At 38.2% G+C, this 27,164-nt stretch overlaps 1 pseudogene; it reads right to left on the reverse strand.

Annotated features, from left to right (window-relative positions):
* Positions 1-1,896: 1,896 nt before the first annotated feature.
* Positions 1,897-27,164, reverse strand: part of LOC101549661 (peptidyl-prolyl cis-trans isomerase-like 3) — a 62,516-nt pseudogene continuing 37,248 nt past the window's right edge.

Here is a 27,164-nt window from a genome sequence, read left to right on the forward strand (position 1 = left end):
ATCACTACAACCCAGAAAAAAACTCAGACGCTTATATTTAATTGGCTTACGAACATATTTGAAAACAGCATTTCTGATGAGATTCTATTTCAGAAATAATGAGAGCTAGAAAAAAAAACAGTTGTATCTCAAAATATATTCATGCTTAGTTTTGGACGTTAGAAAACTATTAACTACCTAGCATAATTCAACTTGAAAATCTCCTAAAACTAAGGTCATTAAAAGTGAAAAAGTGCTTGAAATCTAAGGCACACACACACCAAAAAGGAAAAAAACTAGAAGAACAAGTTGAAACAGGAATGATTGTTTCATTTTTCTAGATCTTCCATAACAAAACATCACCAGCTAAGTGGCATGAAAAACAGATATGCATTACTTCACATAGATGGATGTTAGAGATTTAGAATCAAGATTTCAACAAGGTTGGCTTCTTCTGAGAACTATGAGAAAAGGGTCTGTTACAGAAATCACTTTTATGCATGATGGCCATCTCTTCCTCTGGCCATCTCTTCCTGTGTCGCTTCCCATTGCCTCTATGTATGTTTTTGCATCCATATCCTCCTTTTTTTATAAAACACTAACTATACTGAATTAATGCCTTCCCTAATAACTCATTCCAACTTGACTACCTCAGTGAGGCCTATTTCCAAATAAGGTCACATATGGAAGGACCGGTGGCCAAAATGCCAACATATCTGTTGAGACACAATGCAATTGATAGCAATGGTTAGAATCAATGTATATAATTTATCAATTCTAATCAATGGTTAGAATTTATTTATTGTAGAGGGTAAATAAATGTTTTAATTTCATCCATCACTGGTTATACACAAACAAAACTTATGAAACAAAAATGCATTGCCACTGAGAAATCAATGCATAGTGTCAAATTCTATTTCTTGAACAAAATTTTTTTTATGAATGTGAATCAGTCAATTTACTGTGAGCAGACAGCTGAAATCCTTATGGCTGTAACTGAACAGTCATAAGATTAAGTTCTAAGAACTGAAAGATAGCCATATTGGACCCACTGAATAAAATAGAAGAATTCAGCAGCTAGAAACACAATACAGTGGGTAGGCATTTGCCTTGCATGCGACTAATCTGAGTTAGATTCCCCAACACCACATATGGTCCCCCAAGTGCTACCAAGAGTGATCCCTGGGCAGAGCAGGAGTAAGTCCTGAGAACTGCTGGGTGTAGCCCAAAAACCAAAAAGAAAAAAAGGAAGAGTTTAGAATAAAAATTGAGGGGATACAAACCTATATAAAAATAAAAAATTATGGAAAATATAAGCCTCTGTATGAAGCATGAGAGGGGGCCAAAAAAGATAGCTTAGAAGGCAGGAGTGCATGCTCTGTATGCAAGAAGCATGCAGGAGGGGCCTGGAGCAACAGTACACTAGGGAGGGCGTTTGCCTTGCACGCAGCTGACTCGGGTTCAATCCACAACACCCCATATGGTATCCTGAGCACCACCAGGAATTATCCCTGAGTACAGAGCCAGGAGTAACCCCTGTGCATTGCCAGGTAAGACCCCCCCAAAAAAATCCACCAAAAAAACTAAACAAACAAAAAGCATGCAGGAAGCCTGAACCACGGGGCACTACCATGCTCGCTCCTGAGCACAGAACCAGGAATAGCTCCTGAGCACTGCTGGGTATGACACCCCCCCAAAAATCAAACATACAGAAATACATGAAATAATAATGGTAGTAAAAGAATACACTCCAAGAATAGGAGTAAAATATAGCTGTCTTCCCTTGGTACCATTGACTCCTTCTTAGTGATAAACAAGCAGGAAGATGTGGCAATCTCTGACATAATTACAGCTGGGTAAATCACATAGCTGTGATCCCTGAACAGTCTGCCAAATATTTGCCCAGGTCTATTATAGCTACTGAGCAAACGGATTGGCATGAATAGTTATGTCCTTAATGTGTACATCATTAAGAGATCGGTATGTCTTCTCATTTACTGGCAACTTCTCCAATTCATCTAGAGTCTCCAGACTATCTATTACTTTTCCAAATACTGTGTATTTCATGTCCAGATGTGGTTGCTTTCCATAAGTGATAAAGAACTGAGAGCCATTGGTGTTGGGGCCATTATTAGCCATAGATACAACATCTCTAACATTGTGCTTAAGATATTCACTACATTCATCCTCAAACTTCTGCCCCAAATACTGTTACTTCCTCTTCCAGTACTCATTGGATCTCCCTTTTGAACCATGAAACCCTTGATATTTCTTTATTTTTTTTTTGCTTTTTGGGTCACACCCGGCAATGCTCAGGGGTTACACTTCTGGCTTTGCACTCAGGAATTACTCCTGGCGGTGCCCGGGGGACCATATGGGATGCTGGGAATCGAACCCGGTTCGGCTGCATGCAAGTCAAATGCCCTACCCGTTGTGCTATCTCTCCAGCCCCAACCCTTGATATCTCTATGGAATATACAGCCACTGTAGTAATTACTGGCACAAAGAGCCAAGAAATTCTCACAGGTTTTGGGTGTTCTCTCACAGAAGACTTCTATTTTAATATCACCGGCATCTTATACAATGTCACAGACATTTTTCTTATTAATGGTGTCAGGAAGTACTGTTCTTTAGTTGATCACAGGTGGGAAACGAGTCTTAAAAACCGTTGGAGCAAGCACCACGTTTAAAACAAAAAAGAAGCGCTTGTAGACCACCTCGAGTGCAAGTCGGGGTATTTTTGAACAAAAATATTATAGATAATGTTCTTGTATGCTTATCTCTTATAAGTCAGGAGAGCTGATTCAGGTTACCTACAATCCAGTCATCCTACAAACTAGCAATCCCCTATAATTTATGATCATTATAATTCACCATTTTTTTTTCTTTTTGAGTCACACCCCGTGATGCACAGGCTCATACACTCAGGAATTACTCCTGGCGGTGCTCCAGGGACCATATGGGATGCTGGGAACTAAACCCGGGTTGGCCGCGTGCAAGGCAAAAGCCCTACGCACTGTGCTATTGCTCCAGCCCCATATACACCAAATTTTTAAGTTAAGTAGTATACATTTTAAATTCTACATTTGATTTTCTCTATGAATAACATTCATGGGAAATTTAAAAAGTATTACCTCTGGGGAATAAAATATTCCTCTCTAAAAACTAGTGAACAGAAGGGTACTCCACAGAATGAAAGTGGTGGCTTTGCTTCTGAAAAATTTTATAAAAATTTGGACACCTACCCACAGACCTGGGCTGATAGGAGAATTTTATTCTGTATAACAAGTCCCCCACTTCCCAGTACATATGGAAGCACTGGCAGTCATCCCCATGAACCAACTCTTGCGCCACCCTGTAAACTCTATTACTGGCCTTGCTTCAGAGACCCATAAATAAATCTCAAAAGAGATCAAAAGCCAGAGAAACAGCAGTGAGTCCTGGAAGACACCACAGAGCCAGAGATCTCTCCGGGCCCCATACTAAGCCAATTTCACTGGAACACCTCAGATGCAGCAAGTTCAGTCTCCCCGCCTACTCCAGATGGAATCCCAGAGACCAATGGCTCCCACAAACAAAGCTCTGTTATGTGGGTTCTAGGACTAAATCTCCATGCCGCATGGTGGCAGAGGTGCCAGGCTGTCCCTCCCCAGCTCCCCACTTACTTGTTGGCCTGGTTGTCACCCCCACAATGTGCCTCTGGGCACCATCTTAGCGCATCAACAACCCTGGTCCAGAGACCCAATTGAATCCCAAAATGGAATATTTCTGGAACCCAATAATTTACAATCTAAGATTCCAGAAGTGCATGTACTCAGCATTCATGATATTCAAAATGAGCAATGGACAATAAATGATGTAGCATCTGCCCCTGGAAGACAGACTTGAATGGTGGTAGGAAAATTTACCAAAACATAATGCCCCAAAGTTTTGGGGAAATTGCCTGCCGTGGAGGCAGGGTGAGTATTGGGATGGGGTAGAGGGGTATATACTGAGGACACTGGTGGTGAAAAGTGTGCACTGGTGGAGGGATGGGTGTTCGATCATTGTACAGCTGAATCTCGAACATGAAAGCTGTGTAACTGTAAATAATAATGATAGTAATAATAATAGTAATAATAATACTTCAGCCATGCTCCTATAGTCCTGGAATCTGGAACCCTACATGTTCCAGTAGTCCCTGGATCCTGCCTGAACCTTGCTGACACAACCACAAATATAAACCTAAATACCTACCTTATTCTAAAAGCTTCAATCCCCAGCATCCAGTATGGACTCCTAAGCCTCTCCAGGAGTGATCCAGGAGTAAGCATTGAGCGTGATGAGGTGTGGTCCCAAAGCAAACAAAAGAGGTGGATAAATAGAAATTTAAATTAAAAATGTAAGTAACATTCAAAAATTATTATATGGATCCATAGATGTAAATCTCTGCAACTTGGATGGAAGTAGAATATGCAATCAATGAAGTAAATCAGAAGAGGACAAATGCAAATATCTCTCTCTTGTGTGATAAGAGAGATAGAGATAATAGAGTAATAAGACAAGAGAATGAAAAATACTAAAGAAGGGAAAATACCTAGATACTTTTGATCCTAGATTACAGAAATGAGAAAGAAAGGGAAGGAAAGAAATTTAAAGGGAGAAGCAAAAAGAGGCAAGTGAGACCTAACAGGAGCAGAGAACATCAGTAGTGCTGCAGTATGATGTATGAAATACCTAGACCACAGGGTCAACCACACTGTAAGCATGAGATCCAAACTCTAATAACAAAACTTAAAACTGTGCCTATTAAGGAGGTGCACTGGCCTGCGGGGAGGATGGAAACCTGGAAGCATTGGAGAAGGGACTGGTGGTGGGGTCCGTGTTAAAACATCTTATGCTTGAAAATATATTGTAAGCAACTCTTTAAATAATGGTTGTTAATAAAAATTTTTAAATATATGACATAGGGCTGGAGAGACAGTATTGTGGTATGCATTGTATGCATTAAGGTACTTGTATGCAGCTGATCCAGGTTTGATCCTTGGCATGGTATATGGTTTCCTAAGCACCACCAGGAGATTTCCATGAACACAGAGCCAGGACTAAGCCCTGAGCACCATAAAGCATGGCATCCAAAACAAAACAAAACAAAAAATTGCCTGGCAACCTCAAAGCAGTATGAGGAAAGTACAACTAATCAGATCCAGACTAAAGACAAGAAGATAAAGTCAACCAAAGTAATATAACAAAACTAAGAAAAACAAAGTAGTGATCTTATAAACTAGCAACATAAGTGAGAAAATAAAGCCTTAAATAAGAATATACAATTTTACAAAAAAACACAATAAGATGTTTTAAGTAGGTAAGAAAATAACAAAGATTCTGGATATGAAGAACAAAATAAAAATAAACTTGAGAGTATCTTAGATACCTTCAGAAGCAGTATATGTCAAATTACTCATCTCAAAGATAGTAATGTACAAATAATTCATGTAGAACTGTCACTACATGTAGAACTGTCACTGTCATCCCGTTGCTCGTCTATTTGCTTGAGCAGACACCAGTAACATCTCTATTGTGAGACTTGTTGTTACTGTTTTTGGCATATCAAATATGCCACGGGTAGCTTGCCAGGCTTTGCCAAGCAGGCGAGATTCTCTTGGTAGCTTGCCAGACTCTCTAAGAGGGGCAGAGGAATTGAATCCCAGTTGGCCGTGTGCAAGGCAAATGCCCTACTCGAAGTGCTATCGCCCCAGCCCTAAATGTAGAACAAGAAACAAAAATAGGTTGTTTTAAAAAATTAAGAAATTATGTTATATAACTCCATTAAGAAAGGCAGTGCAAGGTTATCAGGTATCCCAGACAGGAAGAAAGAGAGAAGGGAGAAAAGAGTGTACGGAAAGATGTAATAGTAGAAACTTGCCTAACCCTAGGAACTAATAGAACATCTTGCTATTTAAATGCAAAGAGACCTAAACCAAGATGCATAACAGTGAAAAATAGTATAAGCTTAGACAAAGAAAGAATACTCAAGATGGTTAGAGTTGGGGAAAGGGTAATTTATAAAAAGTACTCTTATCAATCTTTCATCATACTTATAAGCAGTAATACAGTCAAGAGAAAATGAAATGAAATAGTTAAAAATATTTAAAGAATAATCTTAAGATTACTGTATTCTGATAAATTCTGAAAGCTCTGAGGGAGTAATAAAGGCATTCCAACAAAAATAAGATGGAAAAAACTACAATATTAAATGTTCCCTACAAATAATTGTGAAGAAGCTCTCCTAAGTAAATTTTTAAAAGCAACCCCTCCCAAAATAAGTGAAAATTAAATAATTTTAAAAAAACGCTAAAGAACTATTGGTAGTAGTAAGCACTCATGTCAATAATAACTCTTAAGTTAAATGGACTGAACTCGCCAATTAAAAAACAGAGTAGTCAAATGAACTAAATGCAAAATAGAACTGCATGCTCGAGACAGAAACTCACTTATGTTATAGACAACATACAATTAAGGAAATATAAAATGAAACTTCAAACCAAAGAAAAAAATTAAAAGTTAAGACCTACTCAACTTGTATCAGATAAAATAGATTTCACCTGAAAAAAAGTATCAAAAACCAAAGATAAATATTGTCTAATACTAAAAAGGTCAATAAAACAGGAAAACATAGCAACTATGAAATATATGTGCCCAATATACAAAGTCCAAGTTATGTAAAGCAAATATTAGTAGATATGAAATGAGATATTAACTTAATAATAGGGAACTTTAACACTCCATATATAGCAGTGGATAGACCATCCAGGCATAAAATCACTAAGGAAACAATAGTCCTAAATCATAAATTAAACAGGCTTGTCTAACTATTAATAGAGCAATCAGAATTGTACTATTAGAACAAAACCAGAATGATTTCAAATGCTCCAGACTATACACTGGAACATTTGTAGGACAAGCCTCATTAAATTGATGAAGATTGAGATTCTATCAAGACCCTTTTTTGAATCATAGTAGTATAAAACTAAAAATCAATGAAATGCTACTTGGTTATAGGAAATGGTGAAATTTTGTCTTTTGATACAGCATAGAACTAGAGAATGTCGTGTTAAATCAGAAGGATGAAGTGAAGGCCAGATGCTCTCACTCATATGTGGCAGTAAAACAAAGCAAAGTAATAGACAATATCCAATGATTCTGGTAGCAGATTTGAGTTTTTCAAGTGTGTGCAGAGTGGGCAGAGAATGGGCTATGAACAATGAATGAGAAAAACTGTAATTCTGCCTGATGTGGTAACATTTTACCACTAAAACATAAAAATATTCACTTCAGTAAAGAAACCTCAATTTAAAAAGAATATTGGTGGTATAAAGGGGAGCTGGAGTGATGGTACAATGGGTAGGGCACTTGCTATACATGTAAGCAATTCAGGTTCAAACCCTGGCATTCCATGTTGTCCTCCGAGCCTGCCAGGGGTGGCCCCTAAATGCAGAGCCAAGAATAATTCCTGAGCACCTCTGGGTGTGGCCCCCAAACAAAAATTTCATAAATGAATTTTAAAAATGAAAAAATAATATTGGAAAGAAAAAATTGATAATGAATCAAAGTCTCCCATTTCAGAAGATTTCTTACAAGCTAGAAATCTATAACCAGTTATTTTAGTAATTAAGTGCGAGGGTTCATTATAAAGACCTTTTCAAACTGCACGACGGTTTTAATTTGGATTCCAAGAAACAATTCTTTGAGGCAAAGTTTTAGTAGAAATAGTTTATTTGGAAGTTGATCCCAGAGATCACTATGAAAGGAAGAAATGTTTTACAGGCTGATTGCCTGTGTGTGTTCAAGGGACTTATGTTCCTGAGGAACACAAAGTCCTATGCAGGGAAGAAGTAGCATAAGTACCATAATTATCTTGGCTAATAGTGAAGAGGCTGAGCCATCATTGCTATGGTTCCCCTGTGTACAAGCCAAGGTAGGGAGTCAGAGGTGCAAGTAGACATCTAGCCACATGGATGGAATTTTGAATGCAAAGAGGATATTAGGGGAGCATCGACATCGGTTATATTTCAAAACACGTTCTCATGAAGTTATTAAAAGAGGGTGCTTCATTAAAACAATGACATAAGAAACAAGGAACGGGAGACACTGGGACAGTGGTTGAGGGAAGGGGACACTCTGGTGTTGCATGAAACTCTCATTACTGGTATTGAAAACTATGGTGCCCCAAATAAGTTGGAAAAAAGGGAAAGAAAAAGGAGCACATGACTTGTTGGTACAGAGGCTCAACTCAAAAGGAAAGTGGAGAGAATCCTTTGGGTAGTAATAAAAGGTGATAAAGATTACCGCCACTAGTCAGCTGAGACCTGGTGTTACTAGGACCCAGAGGAAAAATGTCCCCAACAAGGAACCAGAGGGCCACTGAAAAAATATTTATATAATATCTGATAAGTTCCATAAGAGGAGACACTGAAAGTGAGTAGGAGATAAACACCTCTAAGATAAAACAGCTATTAAGGGGAAAAAGATGCTGTGCGTGAAAGGAAAAAAAAATTGTAACAGCATACTACATGAATGCGGCACCATTATACTCATTTTCACCTGAGACAATTTATCTTATCTGTACATACAGAGTTATTACACTTTTTAAACTCATATATCCCTAACAAAACACATGATATCTTGTTTAATATCATTTCTTGGTGATTGATGGATAATCTCTATTTTGTTCCTATTATAAATAAAGCTATAAAAATAACCTTGAAATTTTCTGTAGGATAATTAAATGCTTTATAGATAATTGCTAAAAGCAGTACATTACTAAAATAAATGTCTAACAGGAAGAGCCACAGTACAGCAGGTAGGGTGCTTATATGGCACAAGGTCGACCCAAGTTCAATCCCTGTACCCCAGATGGTCTCCTGATCCCTACCTGGAGTGATCCCTGAGCACAGAGCCAGGAGTAAGTCCTATGCACTGCCAATGTCCAAAAACAAACAAACAAAAAGATAAAATATCTGAATAAATACTATAAACTTTTTCAAATTTTGACTACTTTTTGTTTGTTTTTGCTAAATTAGAGGGGTTTAGGCTGTTATGTGCTTGCCTTCTACACAGCCAAACTGGGCAATCCCTAGCATCCAATGTGGTCCCCTGAGCACTGACATGAGTAATTACTGAATTCAGAGCCAGGGGTAAGCCCCAAGCATCTCCAGATGTGACCGTTGTCCTCCCAAAGAAACAAACAAAAATATCAGGGTTTATTTTATTGCTAAATTTTTCTTTGAAAGTTTTTATCACTTTATACTTTGACTAACCATAAATCTTTACATATGTCTTCTATAATGGATGTATCAATCTGTTTTGGAAGAATTTTTATTTAAAAAAATTAAAGGACAAAAAGAGGAAATTTATTTACTTAATTTTTAATGTAGCACTGTTGCACTGTCATCTTGTTGTTCATCGATTTGCTCGAGCGGGCACCAGTAACGTCTCCATTGTGAGACTTGTTGTTACTGTGTTTGCCATATCGAATATGCCACGGGGAGCTTGCCAGGCTCTGCTGTGCAGACGGGATACTCTCCGTAGCTTGCCAAGCTCTCCAAGAGGATGGAGGAATTGAACCCGGGTCAGCCATGTGCAAGGAAAATGCCCTACTCACTATGCTATAGTTCCCTATAAATTGTTTTCAATTTCAATGCATTGTCTTAAAATTAAACTGCACAATTTAACTCATAGAATTAAAAAGTACATACATATGATACATAATTTTTTTCAAAATAATATTCTAAAGAAATAAAACATTATAATTATCTTTAATGCTTAGTTATTTTATTTGGTAGATATTTGAATTCCATTCTGCCATCTATACCTGCCAAATAGCAATATCACTATCAAGAGATTATCTTTGATACTTTAAAGAATCCATATATTTTATACTACTCATTAATATCTAACTACTTGATTTAAATTCCAGATTTTGAGGATTCTGAGATTGGAGGTCCTGGGTGACTTTGAAAAGCTGCATAGTTTCAGTGAAGAGATTATTTAGCCCAGGACCTGCAGATTTGCCCTTCTCCTCCTTCCCAATATGAGGCCTTTCCCACAGCCAGGCTGTACCAGATTTTCAGCCAGGCTAAGAGGCATCCGTGCTTGATTCACTTCTGTCTATACTGGAGCTGGAGGTAATGGTGCAACGCTCTATGTCACCTTCCTGGCCTTGTTCAATCCGGATGTCAGTTGAGACAGAAAGAATAACCAGGAGCCATGGAACAAACTGGGCCCAGATGATCAATACAAGTTTTTTTCAGTGAATGGAGATTACAGCAAACTGAAGAAAGAAGGTCCAGACTTCTAAACAAAATGCTTCATTTGTAAAGCTGCCTAAAATGAAAGCCTTCCAGATGCCAATTTCCTTCCAGAAGCACTATTTTCCACTTACCTGGGAAATATTTCCCCTGTAAATGCATGGGAAACATGATGATATATTATGTTGGAGTTTACAATGATTAATAAATATATGAAACTTAAAAAAATAAATCCCAGATCCTTTAACCAAGAAGAATATGAATATAAAGAGAAAACAAACCAATTCCCATTTTTCAAATGATATATGGGACCATTAATGAAAATTAGTGACAACAAATGAAGAATCATATTAGTGTCTATAGACTGATGTTCATTTTCAATCTCTTGCCAATGACAAGGGTAGATACAGCTTGTAGTATAGAATGTGACACACTGTCTCCTAAATTTCTCAAAAAGTCCATTTGTAACTTTCTCTGGTATTAAAAACTTCTTTCATTAATGCAAGTAGCAATTTATCTGCACTGAGAATTTTCTGACATGATTTAAAGTCAATTATTCTTCTTAGACATACAAAGATAGATATTTGAGCTTTATCAATTTCACAAAATCATGGAACCCTCAAACTAAAACAAAAATTCTTAACTACAAAATCTCATAGTCATAAAATTGAAATTCAGACTTTTGTCCTTTTAAATATCTACTGGTTATTTAAATCAATAATTTAGAAGAAATAAATCATATGCATTTGGATTTTTTTCAAATAATAGAGACTGAGTTAATTCAATAATATTTCAATTCTCATTTTAAAATGTTTCTGTTTTCAATGATTGTTTTGAAATGTGTTCTACACTGATATCTTTTAAATGATATGTCCAAATATTTATCAAAATATATATTCAGATTATATGCTCTGTACATTTCCTTTACCTTATGACGGGAACTGAGGAACAGAGCAACTTCCTGGCCATACAGTGAATCTTGCATGAATTCATTATTAAGGGACCTCTGCTAAATAAAATGCATAGACATAGAAAGCAGAGGCAGGGGGAAGCAAACTGGAAATCTGGGTACCAAATAATCCTATAGTACATGAGGACCTGTCCCATTTTATGATCAGACTACTGTTGGGATATTTGTTCCCTCCAAGATTCCACAGAAATTGAGAAAGATGTTGCAAAGAATTGGAAATTGAATCCTAAAGATTATCAAAGGATTGAAATGAAAAGATAAAGATGTAAACAAATTGCTAACCTTAGAAAAAAAAGAAAGCTCTATTGCATATCATATGAGAGAAGTCAGCCAGACAGAGAGGGAAGGACAGAATGATTTTTTTCATCTGTGGGATATTAAGAAATATAGTATGGTAATAAGTGGTCAAAACCAGCAGACCCCAAGAGCAGGTTTATAGGACCAAACAAGGAGGAGTTGTGGTGAGGGGAAAAGGAGGAGAACTTGACACAGTATGAAAGGTATGGTGTGGGAATTTTGTGTGTATGAAACATTGCCATTAACATTGCCATTAACAGTATTGTAAATCATGGTGGTTCAAAAAATTTTTAATGAAAAAAATTCTTCTAGGTAATGGGACACAAGTACACAAATTCAGTTGTCACTTATTCCCATATGATCAGAAGAAGAGAAAACAGAATGTACTAAATATGAAGGTTAAGCTGTCACTTGTTTAGTAAGAAGGGCAGAAATATGCATAGTAACCAGTTGTGATTATTCAATCTAGAGAATGATAAAGAAGGACAATGTTGGAACCACATGTTTCATCTCTACCTAAAGCTAATACAAAATGAAAGGATACAGGAGAGAGGGATGCAAGAGCTTAAAATATCAAGCATGAGTCCCAATTCTTGACAATAGCTATATGGTAATCCAGATGTGCAAATAACAGTTCTGGATCTTGGTTATCTAGGTTTAAATTCTGGTTATTCCATACTAGTTTTATATTCTTATGCAAGGTACACAATCTGTATGTTATTCTATTTCCTCATCTTTAAAAAAGGGATAAATCATAGTGCTCACTTCATGGAGCTGTTGAGAGGATTGATGAGTTTAATTGTGTGTGTATCCAAATATTCATTCAATTATTATTTCCCAAACAGAATGCTCAAGGAATGCATGTGGGGAGAAAATTAATTTATTTAGCTTGAACACTTTAAAATTCAAAATTCCCTATTAACCAGAATTTGTAGCATATTCACTGAATGAAAATGTTTATGATGATAACTCTGAGGATGACATTCTGAGACAACACTGGTATGAATCATGCAAAATGTGTTCACACTTATCAGATGCTTAGAATTGAGAATTTAGTTGTCTAATTCTTTATGACTGACTATTTATATTTATTTTATGCAATAATTCTTTGTACAATATATTAACTAGAACACATTAATCTCTCAACATAATACATAATTAGGTATATATAACATGCCTAATAAATTACATAGGTATATACATGCATATATGTGTGTATATATATTTATTTTATATATATAACTTAATCAAGACTGACTATGGGTCGAGAGATCTGACATTTTACCAAGTGTTCTCTATATTCTTCTTTGTTAGTTTATGATTGATTCAACTTTTTTCTGTAGAGAAAGTTGATAAGTGAATTGAAAAGCACAGTTAACAGAAACAAAAGTCCTGGCCTTCCCAGAAGCTAGACAGGCCATCCTTTGCTTCTTTGCCTGCACACACTTCATTGAATTTTCATTTCAAAGCCTCCATGTCCACCCCAAACCTCTGGTTCCACTGTTTGTCAAGTCAGAAAATCTGCCAAGTTCTCTGCCAACACTGGTTGCCAACATCTCTTGGGCCACAGATTGTACCTGTAACACTGCTCAAAGCTGCTTATACACTGAATTGCCAGCAGCTGTACTGCTCACAACTCACACTGGACAGACTTATACCTCCTGCACTAAGTCCACAGATTCAGGGGTAGTTCTGGTTTCTGTTGAAGATTTTGTGTCATTATCTTAGCTCAATCCACCTATCCCCTAGAAAAGCTCTTACAGAGTAGCAGGGATGCTAAGAAATTACAGAGCCAGAGGAGAGGCAGGCCAAGGTCACTGAAGGCAAATCCCAAATCCATACTGTACCCCAAAACCACAAACTAGGAGCACAGCAAAATGTCAGGGGGAATGGATTGACAGGAAGAAAAAGAGCAGCACTCAGCCTAGAGCCCAGGAGAGTTCACACAGGGGCAAACTACAAAGACTCACCCTCAGATAATATAAGCCAGAAAGCTCAATGAAAATAGATAATAGCTCAAAGGCTAAGGTTTTGGTACCATACCAACCAGCTCTCGGATATTGACTTCAGAGACACCATGATGAGGATGTTTAATGAGCTCAAAGAAATGATGGTACAGTTAGTCAATAAAACACAAGAAAGTTTGAGAATAAAACTAAGAAATCTATAATCAGAAGTGACAGAACTGAAGAGTTTGTAGGTGAAATTAAAAACTCAGTGGAAGACCTCAGGAGCAAAGTAGCAGCATCTTAGAGGGGGGAAAATGGTTCTGCTCCAATATGAGATGCAGGAACCCCCTACAAAACAACATAACACAGAATCTGTCTTAAAATAAATGAACAGGGTACTTCCAGAAGCCCTGGAAACCATGCTCATATCCAACTTGGCACAGACAACCTCCCCAGACTCCATACTTCACAGTTGCAAGCATGTAAACTCATCCACCCAGTTCTACACAGAGTTCCTGGGATACACAGCCAAATCCATGTCCACAACACCTCCAAATTACACAGTATTGACATTCCAATAAGAGCACACCAAATTAGATGGGAAAGTAATATAGAATCCAACAAAGTTCAATAAAGAAGGTTCAACTAGCAACAAATAGCTTAGTAAACCCTCAAAGAAAGACTTCATAATCCCATCATTAGATATAAAATTTTCTTTTACCAAAGTATTTTTTGTAATTCCATTGACTAATTTAGTTGTAGCAAGCAATATAAAATAAATGATTTTGTGCCTGCTAAGGGAGTAGGCTCAGGGTATGGGTGTCAAATTGGGGACAATGGGGAAAGACTACATTAGTGGTGTTATTGATGTTGGAACATTGTGACCACTCAACAGAATCATAACTGAGGCTTCCCCAGATACAGGAATATATGTACCTGAGTTTGTTCAACAGTTCCAAAGGGTCTCAGCCAAAAATAAATACTCCAATACACACTGTAACCAAAATGACAAAAGTCAAAAACAGATCCAAATATTGAAAGTAGTAGATAAAAGTAACTTACATACAAAAGTACTTCTACAAACTTCATAGCAGATCTATCAAATGAAGTTCTAAGGGTCAGATGAAAATGGTGGTATATAGTAAAAATTAATTAATTAAAATTAACTCAGTGAATTGAAATCCTCAGCAGGAATACTCTTTCTAGCTAAGTTATCATTCAGATTTGAGACAAAACAAATTTCACAAACATATATAACTGCTATGAAATAAGGGCAATTAATTCCTTCATCTAAATAATCTCACTCAATATCATTGGCCTAAACTTACTAATGAACAAAGTAGCAGAATATATAAGAAAGCTGAACCCAATCTTTTGCCGCCTGGAAGAAGCTCATTTGAATCATCAGGGGAAAAAGGCTCAAAGCTGAAGGCTGGAAAACAATCTTACAGATAAACAATTCCATTAAAAAGTCTGGGGTGACGATACTATATCAAAATATAGACCAGATTTTGAAGGACTATAAGGGATAAATATGGTGAACTTCTTAATGATCAAGTGATCTATACATCAAGAATTCATGTTCCTCAACATATGTGAGGACCAAATGATAGACCATGAAATTATATTTTTTTTAATTTTTAAGTTTTATTTTCATAAGGTTGTTCACATTAATCAATTACATTCAGTATTTCAACACCAATCTCACCACCATTACACCTTCCCACCACCACAATTTTGAATTTTCCCACTACCGTTCAAGCTTGCCTGCCACAGTAAGATGCTAGATAATTTATTTTCTATTTCATATTATGAACATCATGAGAGGTCACACAGCAGCAAAAGCAGTTGCATACTCCTGAAATCCTAAAATTATAAATGATTGGGGTCCAGAGACAGTTCTGTAGGGAGCTAATCCCTTTTGAGATTCCCTTGTGAGTCTTTGGATCAAGGCCGTTAATGTGCTGAGATGGCATCCGAGGCAGTTGTGGGTGTGACAGCCAGAATCCGGAAGGGGCAGGGAGATGGCAAACGCTGGCCCGTCCCATGTGGCCTGGAGTCTTCAGTCCCTGGTCCCAGACACCTGGGTTTTTCTTCCCGAAGTTTGTAGCCACGGGGGTTCATTTGGAGTAGGCAGAGAGAGGACACCCTTTCCATGTGCGACGCCCCGGTGAAATTGCCTCTGCACGGGTCCGGAGAATTCTCCAATGAGCTGCTGTCTTCTGGGATTCACTGCTGAATCTCTGGATCAAGGCCTGTGATGCACTTAAATGGCATCCAGAGGCAGTTCGTGGGCATGACAGCCAGGACCTCAAAGGGGAGGGGAGATGGGAAGGGATGGCCCTTCCCTGCCGCCGCCATGTGGCCTGGAGTCTTCAGTCCCTGGTCCCAACTACCTGCATTTTTCTTCTGGGACTTTGTGGCCACCAGGAGTTTGTTTGGAGTGGGTAGAGACGAAAATATGTTTTTAAAACTAATAGAAAAATATTGACAGCAACACAGTAGTAGTAGGAAACTTTAGACTTTAAGACATCTATGTTTCCACTGGATAGATTTATTCAGCAAAAGCTCAACCAGGGAACAGTGAGTTTGAAGGGAAAAATGGAAGAGATAAGTCTAAAAGACATATACCACTTATATATGTCATATATTTGTATCATTTATATGCCATATATACTATATATGCATATATATAGCATAACAGTAGCAAAAAGAAATAAACAAAGATAATTATTATTAATTATCCCAATGAGGCAAATTAATCTTTACATTTGGAACTAAGTCTTCATACAGCTTAATCTATACTTTATTTTTGCTGCATAAATGATATCAAATGTTAAATCAAAAGGAAAACAATTGGTGAAAATTTTACAGTATATATAATAAAAATATTAGTATTCTTAATACATTTAGTCTTTCTATACATATAACAGAGGGCTGGAGCGGTAGCACAGCGGTTGGGCGTTCGCCTTTCATGAGGCCGACCTGAGTTCAATTCCTCCGCCCCTCTCGGAGAGCCCGGCAAGCTACTGAGAGTATCGAGCCGGCGCAGCAGAGCCTGGCAAGCTACCCGTGCGTATTGGATATGCCAAAAACAGTAACAATAAGTCTCTCAATGAGAGACATTACTGGTGCCTGCTCAAACAAATCGATGAGCAACGGGATGACAGTGACAGTGGTATACATATAACAGAAGATTAAATAACATAACAAAAAGGGCAATGATATTTTAATAAAAATAATACAATGTACCAATAATAAAGGTATACAAAATAATAAATCTCACAAGTAGCCACTAAAATGCAAATGTAAACAACAGCATACCATTTTTGTTTTTCTTTCTTTTTTTAAATTAAACATTATAGTTCAAGTGATAGAGTTACAATAGCATTCAAGTTTCTAGAATTTATGTAGGAAGATACTGCACAACCCCACTACTGAAATGTCCATGAACTTTCAACCACCCCTGTCCACTTCATCCCTCCCACCCAGCACCATTACTCGCTGATTAACAATGATGGGTTTATTGCATATTGTGACCTCCCTTAGCACCACGCATGTCTGCAGTCCTTCCATTTATGTCCCCATTACTTCCGTATAGTCTGTTTGTTCCCCTCTATCTCTTCCCCCTAATCTGGCACTCTCAGATCTGTATTCTAGTATCTAAGGCTCATTATCAGTTGATATTTCCATACTCTTGATTTGTATCTCTGTGTATGAAATACGAGTGATATTGTCTGCGCCTTCCCCCGGAGATCTCTCCGACCCGCAGAGAGACAGCAGTGGAAAGCGCTCCTAATTGGGTGGATTCTAAGAGCGGTCCCGATCTGAAATAAAACTAGTACGGATAATAAATAGGGGGCCCAAGACGACACATGCCGACCAAGGGCAACTTTATTAACAGCCATGTTAGTTTTATACTTTTCTTAGCAGGGGGTTGGTACATAAGTTGTCAATCATCAGGGAAGTGTCTTCTCAGACCAAATAAGGAAAGGTTCGGGGCGTACTTTGGTGGGCTTACAACATTCTCCAAGAGTAGGTTGAGAAATAGTGGGGAGAGGAAGACAAGGGTTTATCTGGCAGGAGCATCTGTCAGGAGGAATGCACAAGGCTTTTAGTGTAGAGGAAGGCATTCTACTTTACAGGCTTTTTGGGGTCTCTTAGTTAACTGCCCTGGGCTACTTTTACTTCTTGAGTTTAGCTATTTCCTTTGTCACAAGGGCACCTGTGCCTCAGGTCATGCAAAGCTGGTAATGGAATTTTCCGGTTTGTCCAGGGTAAAGGTTTCGGGGTCCTCTTTAGTTCAGGGTCCTGAGCAGTCCCCAACAATTGTCCTGTATTTTTCCTCCTGCCTCTGGCTTGTAGGATGACATTACTTTGTCCTTTCCCTCCTTGCCACAAGTAGCTTGTCCCGGTTTTACCCAGAGTTTAGGCTTACCCCAGTCACACCCATCAAGGTGTTCCCAATCTCTCCCATCCCTTTGTTTAGCTATAATCACTTCTCCATGCTCTCTTCCCCAAAAGAGTTAATCCTCGGCTTTCTCTTAATATGACTCTGCTAATTTGCAAGGTCAGACCTTCCTAGGATACTGAATTTATATTATACAAGTTAATATTGCCTTTCTCCTCTTCTTGTGCCTTTTGAATAATTTACTTTAAAGCTATGACTGTTTTGTATAGACACAAGAAGACAATATTATGTTTTTATAACTTGGGAATTAATTGGCCTCGAATATTATTCCCTCCCGGGCATCTGCTTTTTCCACTTAAGCCTCAGTTGCCCTCAGTTCCTAGCACCCCAAAGCAGGGTCCCCGACGTGGGACGGGAAGGATCCAGGGCAAGCGGTGAGTTATGTGCTACCCTGGCATCGAGATGGGCCTGGCCAAAGTGCCTAATTCTTAACTATAAGTTAAGAGCTTGATCATAGACAAATGCTGTCATGATCCAATAGTAAATATGAGACTGGGACCCTGCCAGGGATAGGAAAGACTGATCTGGCCTGAGCACTGTAGTCTGAGATTGAGATGGCCCCAGGAGAGCAATTCTATAAGCTTTAATGCATCTCTTATTGTGTCCATACAAAATAATTAATATTATGAATTCTTATATGTTTGCTGGCTGAGGAGAAGAGAAACACATTCATGGGACTCTGCCCTTGGGTGGATCCTCCTGCTAAAAGAGATTTAAGTCCTAGGAGAAGCATCCCCTAAGGGAAAGGAAATTACCCTATTGATGGTGACCACACCTATGTGTATGCCCCAACCCCCTCATGAGGTGGAGATTTAACTAGGCTGTAAGAGTGGGTTGGGGGGCCAGATACAGGAGAGCGGGAGAGAAGCGGAGAGAGAGAATGAAATAAATGGATCGAGCAACCAGTTTGGCCTTCTTCCTTCTTCCTTCCGTTGCCTGCCCTTGACCGATGGCACACACAGCGGTTCCGGGGCACCGGACGCGGGTGGTGAGACAGAGCCGCCCGGAGAGCCCGTGAGTGTACTCGCCCCTTGGCAAGCCTTAGTTTTTTACACTGGCTTAGTTTGCTTAGCACAATAACCTCCAATTTCATTCACATTGCTATGACCTAGACATGTCATTGTTAAGACATAAAATCAAAACCAACAAAATGTGGTTACATTAGCTAGTGTTATTGACAAAAAGAAATAAGTCAACACTCTTGAATTGTTAATAAATTAACTATGATCAACTACAGTAAATATTTTGGAGAAATATTCCAGAAATATTTTCTGAATTTTTGAATGGGTAACTGTCCAACCAGCCAAGTACTTTGGGAAAACTGACATTGTGGTAGGGTTTTAGTTGTCTCAAGCTCCTATAATTCATTTTGTTTTCCCCAGTAACTGTGCCCCAACTATCCTTTGGGGACTCACACTTCTTTAATTTTCAATCCATGTGGTTTGGTATTCTTCCCTCATAGTCCATTTCCAAGGTGGGAGGGGGAGGTATGTGGTTTAAAATTGCCCAGTAGAGTACAATATTCCCTGGGTATGGTCTTGGTTTAGGGATACACAATCAGAGTAATGAAAATCATATTGTTCTCCCATAAAATTATAAAAGGCAAAAATTCATCAAATGGGATTTAAGACTGGACCTGACAAGGACTAATTTGTCAATGAAAGAAGGAATGCCTGATAATTAACTTGTATCACTTGTCATCCCATTGCTTATTGATTTGCTCAAGCAGGCGCCAGTAAGGTGCACATCCCTACACTAGCACATCCCTGTCGTGTGCTAGTGTAGCCCAATGGTGTCTGCTCACTCCATGAACATGAGGAGCCCCAAACTATTTGTTCAGAGTCTTGATGAAGAAGTCCGACCATCTCTTAGGTGGGCGGCCAGACGTTCCTTTGACGTCCACACCCATCTGATTTTTGATGCCTTGGCAAAGGAGACAATGTCCCAGATTCCCAAACTGTTAACAATCAAGAATTTAACCTGAATAATTAAAGTTACAAAATAAATATTAATCAAAAAGTATAGGGGACAAATTGCCAAAGATAACAGTTTATCCCTTAGATATAACAGTACTCAAGGCCCCATTCCAGATTTTTCAGTTACCTGAGCTAACTGGGTTAAATTGATAAACTCTCACGCTCTAAAATAGTATGCAACTTAGAAACAAAATAAAAACATAGAAAAGCATACTGTTGTGAGCAAATGTCTTCTATAGAGGGCTAGATAGTAAATATTCTAGCCTCTGCTTCCAAAAGATCTCCATCACAACCACTCATTTCTGCTCTTGTAGGGTGAAATAATCAGAGACAATAGATCAACCTAGCAGGATTTTTTTCTGTAAGCCATAAAATTTCTACCTCTGACCTAGAAAATGTTCCTGATAAATCATTAAAAGAAAAATGATGTTGACAACAAAATGGTGGTTAACAAAGAAAGAAAGGATTGGAGGTGGGGGACAGGGAGGCAGGTAGAGTGAGTAGAATGTGTTTGGCTGGATGATGTTGGGTAGTCAAACTAGTGCTTCGCTGTAAACATGGTGTAAAGTATACTTTTGTCCATGTGGGAAGTTATGCTCCTTTAATTTAGACCACATTGTAAATCAATGGTATCTCAAACTTTAAGCAATTAAGTAATTAAAATAAATACAATTAAAAGTACTCTCAAAGAGGGAAATAGGCCCAACTTTTCTTAGCACACACTCATATTAGCCAAGCTGAAAACATGCTATTACATTTCACATGTTACTTCCTTCTCACAGGGATGGGATGGGGGGTGAAGTGTGGGAGGTGTTGATTACTTGGGTAACAGGAAGAGTCCAGGATTAAGAAGAGTGGCACAAGTTTTGGAAAGCCTCATAACAATGGTAGGCATAGAGCCAGAATAGGAATCCAGGTGTGTGTAATTATGAATTCTGTGCAGCAACTTCTAAGGTCATTCTCAGAAATGGTGGAAGGAAGAAAGAAAGACAGCTCCTGGGTAATTCTAGAATGGCATATTTGAAAGAAGTGGTATTCCCTAACCAGATCATTAGGAGCAGGAAAGGAGGCAATGCTGTATTTTAAATCAAATAGCTTTAAAATAGCCTAGATATTGGCATGTATTACACTTATAGCAAAAACAATGAGATTGTTCCATCTGAATGGTGAGTTACCTCAGGGGGGGCCAGAAGAGCAGGAGGCTTTGGAGGAAAATTGGGGAGACATTTTCAACTCTGAACATTTCTCTTTCTACATCTTCTTATCATTTGACTTGTGATAATAATTACATATCAATTTCTTACTTCAAAAGATCTGACGTCAGAAAAGAAAAAAAGGATGTGTCTTTAGAGAATCTTCAGGGAACCAGTGTTGCTCAGTTGAAAGCAAGATTAGTTTTGCATAATAATTAGTCTAGAATTAAGGAAACCCCTGGACAGCCAACTGCTAGCATGTTAGCACATGACAGCTACCCTCAGTTCAACCAGCTCATTTTGTAAATCAGCCCTAAAGAGGCACTGTGGCTTGCATAAGGTCACAAAGCTAATTAGCGGCAAAGCCCCTTCCTGAAATGAGCCCTTTCAACTGCCAGTCTGATTCCTTTTCCGTCACATACTGCAAGTCCTTCCCTGCATTACCCTTTCTCCTATGAGGTTAATGCACAGAAAATAGAAACCTCTCCAAACATATCACCATGAATATGTTTACAGCATCAAGAAAGGAGAAGCTCTGCCTTCAAAGATTTTTACGCTACAGTCAGATTTTCTCTTATGTAAATTGTTAGCCACTATTTTTAGGAGCCCTTTTCTCTGGCAGAGCTAGACATCCTCGAGTTTGAGCCTGTCATCTCTTCTGTGTGTATTTAGTAGCTTCCGCACTCTGCTCACTGTTTGCATATCATGACACCAGGCAGAGTTCAGCAGTACAGAACGTCTTACCGTTTCCTCTTAATCCATTTTAAATTCATCCTGAGCTCATCAGAGCAGGATATGGAATGAGAGTTTTATAATTACCTTTTGCAAACAGAACATTAAGTTATTATACAGTGGAATCCTCCGGTTTCTTGGACATAACATGGCCTTTGCTTCCCACTGAATGAATTTGCCTGGCTCTGTAAGAACACATATGTACTTTGGAAATCAGTCCTGTTAGCTTCAAGTTATTGATTGATTTTGGTAGATTACTGCAATAGATTCTTAAAATGCTTTAAGATTAAGAGGAGTGCTTGGCTTTCTTCTGTTATCTATCTCAAAAGAAAACCATGAGATAAGACACACAATGAAAAACAGCAGGTAATACCATATGAGACTCCTTATTAAAAACATAAAGTGCCTTTCACTCCAGCTTTTATTAAGTCTACTTTTCAAGGTAAATGGGGGTTAGGTAAGAAAATTATAATACAAGGCACATCTTACTATTTCATTATCTATGTCCTACCACAAGATAGTCCTCAGAATACCTTTGAAAGCTCCAGAGCAAAGGCAGCAGGTTGAATATAATGAACAGTGTTACAAATGGGGACATGAGGCAGCAGGTCTGGTGAGGATGGAAACTGAGAAAATGCAAGGCTGCAATTATGCTCCACCAGCTTCGTCTCAATTGACTTTGAACACTGGAAAAAGTCTTTAGTGAATTAAATTTTTCTTAGCTAGTTAAAATAAAGTCAGTCTGGAGGACTAAAATACATCGGTCTAATTCATAAACCAAGGTTGGTTTGTTTTGAATGCTCTAATTTTTGTCTGGTTTCCAAAACCATTCCACTATGTACCTGAATTAAAACTGTGTTATAAATACTTCTATATTATTCTAAGTACTAAATTGCTATTACACTTATAAAGAATGGAACAGCCATATTTTTGGTGGGGACAGAGAAATGACATGATATCCCATTTTATTCCTTTTTTTAAATATTTTAATTGATCACGAAATTAAGATTGGAATGAAGGGAAGTATATGGATAGGAAGGACAATGTGAAAAAAGAAAAAAAGGAAAAATAGTGGTTCTATTGAAACACTATCAACATAACCAAACTCACTTCCTTAATTCATAACATGCAATTAACCTCAAACAACAAGAAGTACACAAATTGCTGACAAGTTTGGGTCCTATTCTAAGTATTAGTTAGTATTGAACTCCATTGTCTCCTCAAAGTACTAACGAGCTTGAATTAACTCTTGTTGTCTGACCCGCTGCATGAATAAACTAGAGTTCATTTAATTTTTCCTAGAATTACCTAGACAAAATTTAGTTCAGTTCAATTCACAGAACACATTTCAGACAGAAATAACCCCCAGCAGTTCAGTCACAGGCCAATCTTAAATCACAAAATGCCTTTACCATTCTCACAGATATTTTTGTTTTCTCTTTCACTGTTAACCCCAAGGGTATATATATTTTTTAAAAACTTGGATTTTATTATATTACTATAAAGTTAATATTTATTTTTAATTAATAAATTTATTTATTATGGCTTTATTTATTTTTTTGTGAGTCACAGTGAGGGTACAGTTACAGATTCACACATTTTCGTGCTTGTTTTTCCCTCATGCAATGTTTGAGAGCCAATCCCTCCACCAGTGTCCATTCTCCACCACCAATGAACCCAGTATCCCTCCCCTGCCCCGATCCCATCCCCCCCCCGCCCCACCCCGCCTCTGTGGCAGGGTATTCCATTTTGTTCTCTCTCCTTTTGGGTGTTATGGTTTGCAGTAGGGGCACTGAGTGGCCATCATGTTCAGTCTCTAGTCTACTTTCAGCACGCATCTCCTTCCCCGTGCAGGATCTCCAATCACATTTTACTTGGTGTTCCCTTCTCTATCTGGGATGACTTTCCACCAACATGTGAGGCCCACTTCCAAGCTATGGAGTCAACCTCCTGGCATTATATACTACTATTCTTGGGTGTAAGTCTCCTACTCTGTTATTTTATATTCCACAGATGAGTGCAATCTTTCTATGCCTGTCCCTCTCTTTCTGGCTCATTTCACTTAGCATGATACTTTCCATGTTGATCCACTTATATGCAAAGTTGATGACTTCATCTTTTCTAACAACTGCATAGTATTCCATTGTATAGATGTACCAAAGTTTCTTTAACCAGTCATCTGTTCTCGGGCACTCGGGTTTTTTCCAGATTCTGGCTATGGTAAACAGTGCCGCGATGAACATATAAGTGCAAATGTCATTTCAACTATACTTTTTTGTTTCTCCAGGGTATATTCCCAGAAGTGGTATTGCTCGATCAAATGGAAGCTTAATTTCTAATATTTTGAGAATCATCCACATTGTTTTCCAAAGGGGCTGGACCAGTCAGAATTCCCACCAACAGTGTGGAATGGTCCCTTTCTCTCCACATCCTCTCCAACAGCGGTTGCTTTTGTTCTTTTGGATGTGTGCCATTCTCTGGTGTGAGATGGTATCTCATGGTAGTTTTGATCTGCATCTCCCTGATGATTAGTGATGTAGAGCATTTTTTCATGTAACTTTTAGCCATTCGTATCTCTTTCTTGGAAAAGTTTCTGTTCTTTCCTTCGGCCCATTTTCTGATGGGGTTGGATGATTTCTTCTTGTAGAGTTCAACCAGTGCTTTGTATACCCTTGATATCAATCCTTTATCAGATGGGTATTGGGTGAATATCCTTTCCCATTCTGTAGATTGCCTTTGTATTCTGGTCCCTGTGTCTTTTGCGGTGCAGAAGCTTCTTAGTTTAATGTAGTCCCATTTGTTTAACTCTGTTTTTACTTGACTGCTTAGTTCCGTGTCATCTTTGAAGATGCCTTTAGCTTCAATATCGTGAAGGGTTTTGCTGACCTTGTCTTCGAGGTACCTTATGGATTGTGGTCTGATGTTGAGGTCTTTAATCCATTTTGATCTGATATTTGTGCATGGTGTCAGGTCGAGGTCTAAGCCCATTCTTTTGCATGTGGTTATCCAGTTGTGCCAGCACCATTTGTTGAAAGGCTTTCTTTGCTCCAGTTCACATTTCTTGCTCCCTTATCAAAGATTAGATAATCATACATTTGGGGTTGTGTGTTGGGATATTCCACTCTGTTCCATTGGTCTAAGGCTCTGCCTTTTTTCTAATACCATGCTGTTTAAATTGTTACCGCTTTGTAGTAAAGTTTAAGGTTGGGGAGGGTGATGCCTCCCATCATCTTTTTCCCAAGAATTGTTTTAGCTATCCGTGGGCATTTAATGTTCCATATGAATTTCAAGATTGCTTGATCCGTTTCTTTGAATAATATCATGGGTATCCTTATAGGGATCACGTTGGATCTGTATAATGCTTTGGGAGTATTGCCATTTTGACAATGTTGATTCTCCCTCTCCATGAGCAGGGGATATGTTTCCATTTCCTCATGTCCTCTTTTATTTCATGGAGTAGAGTTTTATAGTTTTCTTTGTAGAGATCCTTTACTTCCTTGGTTAAGCTGATTCCAAAGTATTTGATTTTCTGGGACACGATTGTGAATGGGATTGCTTTTTTCATGTCCCTTTCCGCTGTCTCATTGTTTGCATATAGGAAGGGCATGGTTTTTTGGGTATTGATTTTATAGCCTGCAACCCTACTGTACAGGTCAATTGTTTCTAAGAGTTTCTTAGTAGAGCTTTTAAGCTTCTCTAGATACAGTATCATATTGTCTGCGAATAGTGAGAGTTTAATTTCTTCCTTTCCTATCTGAATGTCCTTAATATCTTTTTCTTGACTAATGGCTATTGCTAGTACTTCCAGTACTAGACTGCAGAGAAGTGGCGAGAGTGGGCATCCTTGTCTTGTCCCCGATCTTAGAGAAAAGGCCCTTATTTTTTTCCCATTGATGATAATGCTTCCCATAGGTTTGTGGTAGATGGCTTTGACTATCTTGAGGAAAGTCCCTACTATACCCATTTTGGCAAGAGTTTTCATAATAAACAAGTGCTGGATCTTGTCAAATGCTTTCTCTGCATCTATTGATATGATCATATGGATTTTATCTTTACTTTTGTTGATATGATGGATTATGTTGATTGATTTCCGAATGTTAAACCATCCTTGCATCCCCGGATGAATCCCACTTGGTTATGGTGTATGATCTTTTTGATGAGTTCTTAGATCCTATTTGCTAGTATTTTGTTGAGGATCTTCACATCGGTGTTCATGAGGCATATTGGTCTATAGTTTTCTTTGTTAGTGGTGTCTTTGTTTGCTTTTGGTATTAGGGAGATATGTGCCTCGTAGAAACTGTTCGGAAGGGATCCTGTCTTTTCAATTTCCTGGAAAAGCTTGAGGAGAACTGACAACAAGTCTTCTTTAAATGTTTGGAAGAATTCGCCAGTCAATCCATCTGGACCTGGGCTTTTGTTTTTGGGGAGACTTTTGATTACAGTTTCGATTTCCTTGATATTTATGGGCCTATTCAGGTATTTCACTTCTTCTTGGTTCAGTCTTGGGAGATTGTAGGAGTCAAGGAATTCATCCATTTCTCTTGTTTTGTGGCATACAGACTTTCAAAGTAGTCTCTGATGATCTTTTGAATCTCCTTGGTTTCTGTTGTTATGTCCCCCTTTTCATTTATGATTCAGTTTATTAGGGTTCTCTCTCTCTCTCTTTCTTTGTGAGTCTTGCTAGCGGTTTATTGATCTTATTTATTTTCTTGAAGAACCAGCTCTTTGTTTCATTGATCTTTCAGATTGTTTCTCAGATTTCCATATCATTAATTTCTGGTCTAAGTTTTATTATTTCTTTCTCTTGATCTGGTTTGTGTTCCTTTTTCTGGTCCTCTTCTAAGATCTTGAGCTGCGAAGTCAAGCTATCTATATAGGCCCTTTCTTCTTTCCTGAGGAAAACTTGCAGAGTTATAAATTTTCCCCTTAATACGGCTTTAGCTATATCCCATAGGTTCTGGTTAAGGTTGTGTCTTCATTCTCATTTTATTTCAATGTATTTTTTTATTTCCTCATTGATTTCCTTCGTGACCCACTCATTGTTCCACAGTGAGTTGTTTAATTTCCAGGTGTTTGATTTGGTTCTCCACGTCTGTGTGACTAACTTCCACCTTCAGCATATCATGGTCTGAAAAGATAGTTGATACAATTTCTATCTTCCCGATTCTATTAAGGTATAGTTTGTGACCCAGAACATGATCTATTTTGGAAAATGTTCCATGTGCGCTGGAAATGAATGTGTATTCTTTCTTTTTCGGGTGTATAGCCCTGTATAGGTCTATTAGCCCTGTCTCCTCCATTTCTTCCT

Source organism: Sorex araneus, chromosome 8 (assembly GCF_027595985.1).
Source record: "Sorex araneus isolate mSorAra2 chromosome 8, mSorAra2.pri, whole genome shotgun sequence".
NCBI classification, from domain to species: Eukaryota; Metazoa; Chordata; class Mammalia; order Eulipotyphla; family Soricidae; genus Sorex; species Sorex araneus.